At 38.9% G+C, this 9145-nt stretch overlaps 1 long non-coding RNA gene across 1 annotated transcript; it reads right to left on the reverse strand.

Annotated features, from left to right (window-relative positions):
- Positions 1-3122: 3122 nt before the first annotated feature.
- On the reverse strand, positions 3123-7062 carry LOC139961896 (uncharacterized). Its single transcript, XR_011791073.1, has 3 exons — positions 6593-7062; positions 5557-5755; positions 3123-5118 (listed from the first exon to the last, which is right to left on the reverse strand). It is a non-coding gene; the product is annotated as an uncharacterized lncRNA (long non-coding RNA).
- Between the last annotated feature and the right edge of the window lie 2083 nt (positions 7063-9145).

Genomic DNA, 9145 nt, shown 5'->3' on the forward strand with positions numbered 1-9145 from the left:
TTATTTTTCATACTTTTTTGTGAGACAAATTGCAGTCTCACCCGACATAGCGACATTATCCTGCCTACGTGTCGTTGAACAATGTATTTTTTTTCTGGAGGTAGCTGAGTACTGTGTTAAAATAATAAATACGGTAACTAAAAAGGAGCTTAAAAATATACTGTCCTATTTTCCCCTTGAAAGTGATGTTACCATTTTTTCTTCTTCTAATTTACCATATTTTTGGGGAAGTGTAAATTTCTAAAACGTGTGATTATAAAAAAAAGAATGTTTAGATGCAACTTGCAAGGCCTCAGAAGTGCCATTTCCGGCAATCTGAGAGGAATTTATTGCCAAAAAAATATCTTGTATGCTACGCGCCAACTGATGGTGGCGCTCCGCTTCGATAGGGTCACGGGAACTTTCAGGCACAAATTTTCTGGCCCCCGAACTGAAATGGTCCCGTACGCCTATGATAACACGGGATTGTATGTTATTGGCATGCGGTGTAATATCCGATACATGCCTATATGATATGCACATTAAGATGTTGAACGCGCGTGGAGCGCGCGAAAAAAATTTGGTTACATTTTTCGGGCAAGTCGTTCCAGCCCCCGAAATCAAATTGGGCTCCTACGCATATGGGAAGAGGAGAGGTAGGAGATAAACAGTAGAAGCACAGAAGCACAAAGAGAGGATTAAGGGAAGATGGTAGAGAGTAAATTGCAGAAGGACAAAGACAGAAAGATGTGGAAAAAACAAAGGTGGAAGAGAGCTACGAGAAGAGTGGTGACAGAGGGGGAAACAAGGGGAAATGGAAGGTGGGGGGGGGGCAGAAGAAAGGTTAGTCATGTCCTTCCTGAATGTTGAGCCCATAAGGTTGAGTGTTGCGAAGGCGTTGCATCGGCAGTCTTTCTCTGCTGATTCGTACTAGGTCAGGAAAGGCTACCCAGGGATTCAATCCCCTGTATGAAAATGTCATTAATGGTATGGTTGGAAATGTTAGAGTGTTCTCCAACCGGGGATCTCAGTCTTCATGGGGTTGACTGTGGGTCTGTGACCATAGAATCGCTTCTTGAGGGTGGATTTGGTTTCACCAATATACTGGATTCCACAAAATCTACAAGTGATCAGATATATATGGCATTTAGGTTAATGTCATCTATCTATTGATGACATTAATGCTTTTCAGTGAGTTTTTCAGTGTTTTCTGACTTGCAAAGAGCAAACTTGTTCAATTTTGAAGACTTCCAGCAAGCTTGGTGTACCATATTGCGTGTTTCGCTGCCATTTGATCTGTCAAAGCACTTCACTGGTGTGGGGTGATAAAAAGTTGGTAATCAGACGCAGACGTAACGTACTGGGTTGGCTTTATCAGGGTTTCGCTGCCAGAAGTTACGATCTCAACCACCATATAGCAATGACAAACTCCTTAATTACCAGATAGTTGTCATAAGAAGTAGTAATGCGGAAATAAATAAACCTACATATCGCCATTGGCTGCTTCTTCCAATCTCGGCTTATATGAGATAACATGACCATGATACAAAAAAAAAAAACGTAAATGTGTCTTGTAATGTCGTAATTACGTAATGTCTTTTGAGCTGATCACTGGTGCGTTCACATACAATGTGTCACAGGCCCGTAGCCAAGAGGGGCACTGCCCTCGAGTTTATATGCTCGCCCTCCTCCCCGCCCCCCCCCCAAAAGTTTTTAGAACAAAGACAATATTACCTTAAATACAAAACATAAACAGTCACACATATCCTGAGTTTTTTTCAGCCAAATGTTGCCGTTGAATGTGATGGAAGCTCTGTCCATCAATTTGGCCTTGAGACTTCAATTAGGAAAAGTCCACGGTCCATATTTATTAAAATTTCTTACAAACTGTTACTTCGAATATATGATTCATTAATATATACCCAAACGGCGTTCTATAATATCTGTTTTATCCAAATTGTTTTTCAATTCAAATTCACAGTCCTCTTTAAGTTTGGAGATCATTCCCGGACTCTCCCCCCCCCCATCCCACCCACACCCCACACTCACCATCAAATTATTGTTACCGGCATCATGAAAAACTTCGCGATCGCAACTTTACTTTTCATGAGGTCTATGTTGCTTTCATTGAGATTGAACACATCAGATCTAGAGACAACCTACGAGAATTATATGGACTGTAATTTTTGTTCTGTATACATTGTAATGAGCGTTGGCACCGTGACAGTGCTTGGCTAGAACTAAAATGGGTGTGCATGCATATATGACTGCGTGACGTGAGAGTTATGTTAGTTCAACAGGTCTGCGATGCTTTACAGCCACCTCGCTTGCTCTCCGATGTCTGCGATAAGGTGGCACTGCCTGGTATTTGGTATGCCAGTCAGTTATCAAGGGAGAGATCATCCTTACGTAAAGGCTGTGCTGAAGTCGTTTTTGTTCACTTCAAGTTGGCCGACGATACATTGGCGGAGCGTCCGTACAGTCAGGGGGGCGGATGCCCCCCCCCCCCTGACGGACTCAAACGGACTGCTGGCGCCCTTTACAGCTTTTTAGTACTTTTTACTTATTCGCGATTATTGACTTTTTAATTGCGCTCTCATCTACCTATTGACATTTGTCACATTCTGTTGGTGTAATTTTCTGACAAAATGGCGATGACACCTATTTATTCTTCGTTTATCTGCAAATTAGCAAGGCTTGGAAAGGGTCACTTCCTGCGATCTAGGGAGTATCTTTACTCAAAAATCTCTGTACGCTCCGCGCCAACCTGTGGTGGCGCTCCGCTTAGATAGTGTCGAAAGCGCCCCTACAGACCATTCTTGGCCCCCACTGCGACGATATAGTATTAAAATTAACCACACTGTGAACAATAGTTAGTCAATATGACTAAAAAAAAATAGTCACAACGATGTCTCTATCGACCAGTTTTTTCTAGTCATTTGACTGTATAACATTAGTTTTGTGACTAATTAAATTGAGTTTTTTGACTAATTAAAATTAGTCCTACTACGATGCCTCTATCGACCAAAGCTTAGTCCAGTGACTAAAAATATTAGTCATTGCAACTGTGACTACTTATTTAGGTCACAAGACTAGTTTAAGATTAAGTACTGATTAGTTAAGAAATGAGATAGTGACACACATTGTAAGTGTCATGGTAATTTTTATTAACATTCAGTATTAATGCAAAATGTGACAAATAAACATTCCATTTAAAAGTCATCTCATAAAGAACAGTAACAAACACTAAAGGTTAAAGAACATTTAAAACTAAAATAAATATTTATGGGAAAATTGGGAAAACTTATTTTTACAAAATTGTCAAAATCTTTTCCCACAAAACATCTTGAGAATACTTATGGGATTACTTTGAAATGCTCCTAAGCCATTAATTTGGCAGTGTTCAACAGTTTTCAAACAATTAGACCCCCTGATGAACCTATACCTACAATTTCTTAAAGACCCTCATTGTCCACTGACCATGCATCATTATGGGCTCTATCAGTTTCATCAAAATAGCAGCATGGAAGAGGTGTGGGCAGACAAAGGGAAAATTTGCGAGTACGCAGCTCAAATATATAAATAGAAGTTTAGCCAAATAAATTATCTTAATTAATATTTAAATATACATAACATATATTTAATATACACAAAATAATATATCATATTTATAAATTTTTTTATAAAAATAATACCCCATGTCAAATCAAATGGTATAAAAAGGCCTTGAGTAGCTCTATATGACCTTAGCTGTTAAAAAGGGCCAGCAAATATCCTTATAATCTTCATCTCGAATTAGGAACTTGGAAGTGATATTATTATCATTTTCTGACCATGGATGTGATGGTACAATATTAATGCAGAACATGTAAGTTGAATATGTTATTATCCTTGACGCAACATTAGGGTGGAACAGAAAACAAAGTAGTTAAAACATTTCTAGAAGTACTTTATCACAAACTATAAGTTATGTCTTGAATGGTAGAAACAATGCTGAGCTACAGCTACATGTTCCCCAGGGGACATCCCATATCATTGCAGCCATGAAGCGGTGCAAATGCTATATTTTTGAATTACCTCCCAGGGTACCCTATACACCTGAGTAAAGAGCGGCAATTGAGATTAAGTGTCTTCATTAAAGATACATACGTATCGACCAGGTTGGTACATGAACCTACGATTATGGAATCATGTGTTCAGTGCCCCAACCATTCCGCCACAACTTCTCTATGTCTTTACGTACTGTGGTTATTTCAGTGATTGCATAATGCGCACTATATATCACAGATTGTTCCTTATATGTAACTTAAGGTAGCATAAGCCCATTTAAAGCCCCATTGACTTACACACTAAATCACAAAAGTAATGTGGTCTCTAAGTCTAGATAGAAGTTTTCACTAGTTAAATGCTACCTATCACCGGATAGCTGACAAGTTGGCCTTTCATGGCACTAACAATTTTCTGTATCATGACCATGTAGATTTTTTGCTATTCGAGCCGGAAGTTTTCGTCACTTGTAAACAAACCTCTTCACTCAGAGGTAAACAATTTTCCTACGCTGCTCCTGGGAAGCCTAAAGGGGTCTAAAACTGCCTCAATTGACCCAATTTTCTCACCACATGTACATTCATGCTCTTCAACATGCAAGCCACACAAAACTATATTATGATTGATAACGGGTTAAAAAAGATGTTCCCCGCTGCTTTTTGGCACTTTTCCTGAAGGGGAACAATCGAAGGGATGGATATAGGCTCTAATAGGAGTATGCCAACTTAAGTGAGAGATTAATTTTTTTTCATACCAAAATGATACTTTTTATAGTCGTCACAATATAAACCACAACATATTTCAATGCAATTATCATTTTTGGTCCATAAAGATGTCTTTTCAGAGATTTCAGTATGCACTGTGCAGTGTGTAAATACACATATGAGCAATACTGTGTAAGCAGTAACCAGGTCTACGTCTGCAACAACATTTCCAGTCACCAATTTTGATAAACTTGACCAAGTTGGGTGCATTTTGATTCTTGCAGGTTTTATTGGTATCCGGATCACAGTCCACTTGGTCTGGCTTGCCATACCTGCAGCAACATCATCCAGAGAAGGGTCAGCGGGGAGGGCTTTTTCGTCTCTGGCTCTGAAATGTGATGAAATTGAAAACTACTTTTGTTTAGCTCAGTTGATTCCTCCCAAACTGACCTACAGGATATACCCCAATATATTCCTGAACTGTTTGGAACATGTTAAACTGATATTACCTGTCACTTCAATGCAACTGTTAAGTTACTTAGAATAAGAGAATTGAAGGTGTTCTTTGCCAAAACTGGATCATTGGGATTTGTAAACCACAGCCTAACTGTAACAGTATGTACAGTAGTCTAAAGGAAAGTTTACTGAAATGCTATCTAAATACACAGTTCACCTCAATAACATATCCAGTCCATTTACAGGTTTATCCATAGGTTGTTATAATGTATTAAAGACAGGTGTAGGGGACAAGAGGTAGATAGGGGGCATAATTTGTGATAAAACATTCAAATTTGTTGCTCGTCAAAGAACAACAACGTCAAATTACCTTATTCTCCATGGGTGGCAAGCACTGGTTCCTATAGTTACTACAGTAGATCTCCCATGGAAGTATCTGGATATCTATTTCTGCTGTCAGAGTTGTTTGAAATTTGTTGTTCCCTCATCTAACCAGTTGAGTCCATTGATACCACAACCATTCAAAGTATATAGCTGTGAATGCTGAGGACTTGGCACATCAACTTTCTCTGAAAATTGACAAACAACAGAAAATTAATGATAGGCTGAGTAGGTTCAAAACCCCTTGATGCTCATATGCAGGAGCAGAAAATGCATACCTTTGTGGATTATTTGCTAAACAAGACTCAAAACATTCTCTATCCAGGGTATTAGCACTCAGCAGCCACTCCACTTAGGATACAGAACCCTACAACATTGGGCTACAGCTGGTGTAGACTTGGTCTAGGAAGTAGGATACTAACATAGCATGATAGCGCCACTATGAACCTGAGGCCTAAGCTAACAACATTATGGGTATTTCATGCATTGAAACTGAGTTTTTGTTCTTAGTTAAACACCAGGTACTCTCAACTTTATCAAAAATAACCTAAAATATGAGTACCATGTACTTTGTTCCATGTACTAGAGCAGAAGGTAAGTACCACTCCGAAGATCTTCAGTTCAGAGTGCACGAAATGCAGACCGGGTTGGTGGTCGACGAAGTGTCTAGAAACTTGACGTATGCTAGCCTACACCACAGGCGCTCGTAACATTATAGAATATAGGCCTAGTATACTAGCTAATCATACACATTTATATAAAATATGTCATATAAGTGTGTATTACTGCTTCTATAGTACTATACATCTACGAAGTACGAGCGCATGTGGGCTACACTAGGTAGACTAAACTCCTAGCCTAGCTTCGTCCTAGCGTTAGCCACAGTTTTGCTTGCTATGGCCTAACGTTATAATTTTACCCATACTCTCCAGCCAAACATATCGCGGATATTCAAACCTTCTTTGAACATTATGTCAATTGTGTCAATTATTATTCATTAGAATTTCAGTTGTGATTGAGCTTACCTAACTGACCACATTTTGAAACTGCTTTTGACAATTTGTTAAATGATTAAGAATCTTCTTATTTTGTTGATGGCCCTGCATGTTCTATCTGCAGTTAGGTAATGGCCGCAGTGTACGACGTACGACGTACCACGTACGTGCATACAGTATACATGTAATCGCCGGCCGTCGTCTGAATTTTTGATCTCTGATCAGCTGAGTTACACGGTATTCTACGGTACGATGATTGGATAAAAATAATGACGTCATTGGTCAAAGCTGAAGGTTATAGAAAGTAAACAAACAGAAGACTAGAATATTCTCGTCACGCTTACATACATGACATGCATAGTGAGTGTCAAAAAAGTTCGTACAAATTTATGTGACTAATTTATGTTTGTCGAACGACCATGCAAATTGGTCTGCAACTAACGAATTGGTAATGACTAGCTTACTCTAGTCACTGTGACTAGAGTTTTGCTATTCGTGACTAACTAATGTTTACAGTGCACGTGACTTCTCTTATGGGATTTTTAAACTTGTAACTTCTCATTACGGCAGTATTCAAGTATGTAGACATGTCCGTACAAGGTGGTCGGTTCTTGGTTTCCGAAGAACCCCGTGACTTCCGAAATAAAATAACAAAAAATGAAAGTATGATAAGACAAATGAAACGGAAGAACAAATCACCAACTTATTTCAATTGTTAGATATTTCGATCGTTCCAAGTTTCCTTAAATTTACTTTCGGTTAAATATTTCCATTATTTGTACCACATAGTATCCTATTTAGATTACTTATCTGTAGATTCCCAAATAAATTCTGCTGTCAGGTCGAGTGCCGATTACATGCATAAAATTGTTTCGTCACATATGAAGATTAACATCTTGCAATTACGTAATACAATCATCCCCTAGAGTACAGTACTAGTTTCCAGTTGTTTTTCAATTTATAAAGTGAATTTGAAATATATTTGACACAGGTATGATCAGTGGCGTTGCCATGGGGTGGCCTGGGGGGGGGGGTACGTGCCCCCCAAAATAGTGCCCAAGATGCCCCCCCAGATGCGATTGTTAGTGTTAATAAAATTACTCAAACAAAATCTTTGTTTACACATGACGAAACGTATTGTGTGCATCAGTAAAACTTCTTTCCACCGACCAACACAATAAACAGTTGTTTTCTCACTAACAAGGTCACTGAGGTCCCGGCGGCGAATTTTTTCCCAAACAGGTTCTCAATTGTGTATAAATAGTCTCTCATGATTGGTCGGAAAAGTTACGTCATAACAATAAAACCCTTCACTTCGAGGTTATCAAAATGTCTGCATCCATTCGTTGCAACGAAGATATACCCGTTCAAAATTACCCGCAGCTTTTCGTAAATATATGTAGATGTGTTTGGAATTGGTTTAGACATAATGAACACACTAGTATTGTATGATCTACGTTGATCGAAGTTTTCTGTGAAGGCATTTATCGATAACATCGCACAGTGAAAGTTTCGTACAGGGGTATATAACACATGCGATGTAGGCCTATATGTATTATAACTGTGTACACAGTGCAGTGACGGAAATACATCATACTGTAGCATGGTGGGCTCATAAGTGACGCACTTAAGGATTTGATCAACGATTTCTATGAAGGAAAAATCAAAATCACTCAACTGTATGTGTTTTTCATGTGTGTGGTTCCTCAGAAATGTAATGATCTCAATATATTTATTGTTTTGTGCATATGCAACGTACAATTGAGCAGAACTTGGCCACAAAATGTCTGCAGTGTCAAGTTCTTTTCATACCCCTAAATTGACACATTCGTCGATAAGCTAACTGTAGTGAAGGCTTTAGTATACATCCATTGACTTTAGATGCTGTTTGCTATACTTTGAGCCGCTAAGCTTAGACAGATCAGGTCCCAGAGTGTAGTGTTGTCCATGATATTGAGGAAATGTTGGTTATTTATAGGGTACAAGATTTCCAAATGCCCAAAAACTGAACGTACAAAACCGGGGGAAGTGTGTTAAAAGCTTAAAAATTCCACAATTTGGTCATCAAATAGCTGAAATGGATTCAAACTCATGAAATATGTAATTCTGCTTGACTGCATAAAGCTTAGGTGGCCTGCTCTATCGTTGCTAGTAATAATTGAAGGTGCGTCAATTACGGGGGTGCGTCAATTACGGGGGTGCGTCAATTATGAAGCCTTGACTATACACTAAACTGTTTTGCGTATATTCATTCAAGGCTGAACTCGCGTCGTGAAGTTGATTTTGGTGTAGGCCTACCCATTCTACGAAACGAATTCCGATTTCAATAGAACGGCTGACGAATCTTGGATGGCGTAAACACGAAACCGATAGAATGTAGCGTATGTATCATAAGTAAGGTAAACATGTTATCCAAGCATTAAAAGTAAAAGTTAGGGCGTTTGCAGGGAAACCGCGTAACAAGACTTTATTAAGTGTCAGTGTGTGACTCAGTGTATGTCTTCGAACTATCAAGCGTTTGATGCTGACGTCACGAGCAATCTGATTGGCTGAAAACTCCGTAATTGAGAACCTGTTTGGGAA

This window comes from Apostichopus japonicus, chromosome 20 (assembly GCF_037975245.1).
Source record: "Apostichopus japonicus isolate 1M-3 chromosome 20, ASM3797524v1, whole genome shotgun sequence".
Taxonomy (NCBI): Eukaryota; Metazoa; Echinodermata; class Holothuroidea; order Aspidochirotida; family Stichopodidae; genus Apostichopus; species Apostichopus japonicus.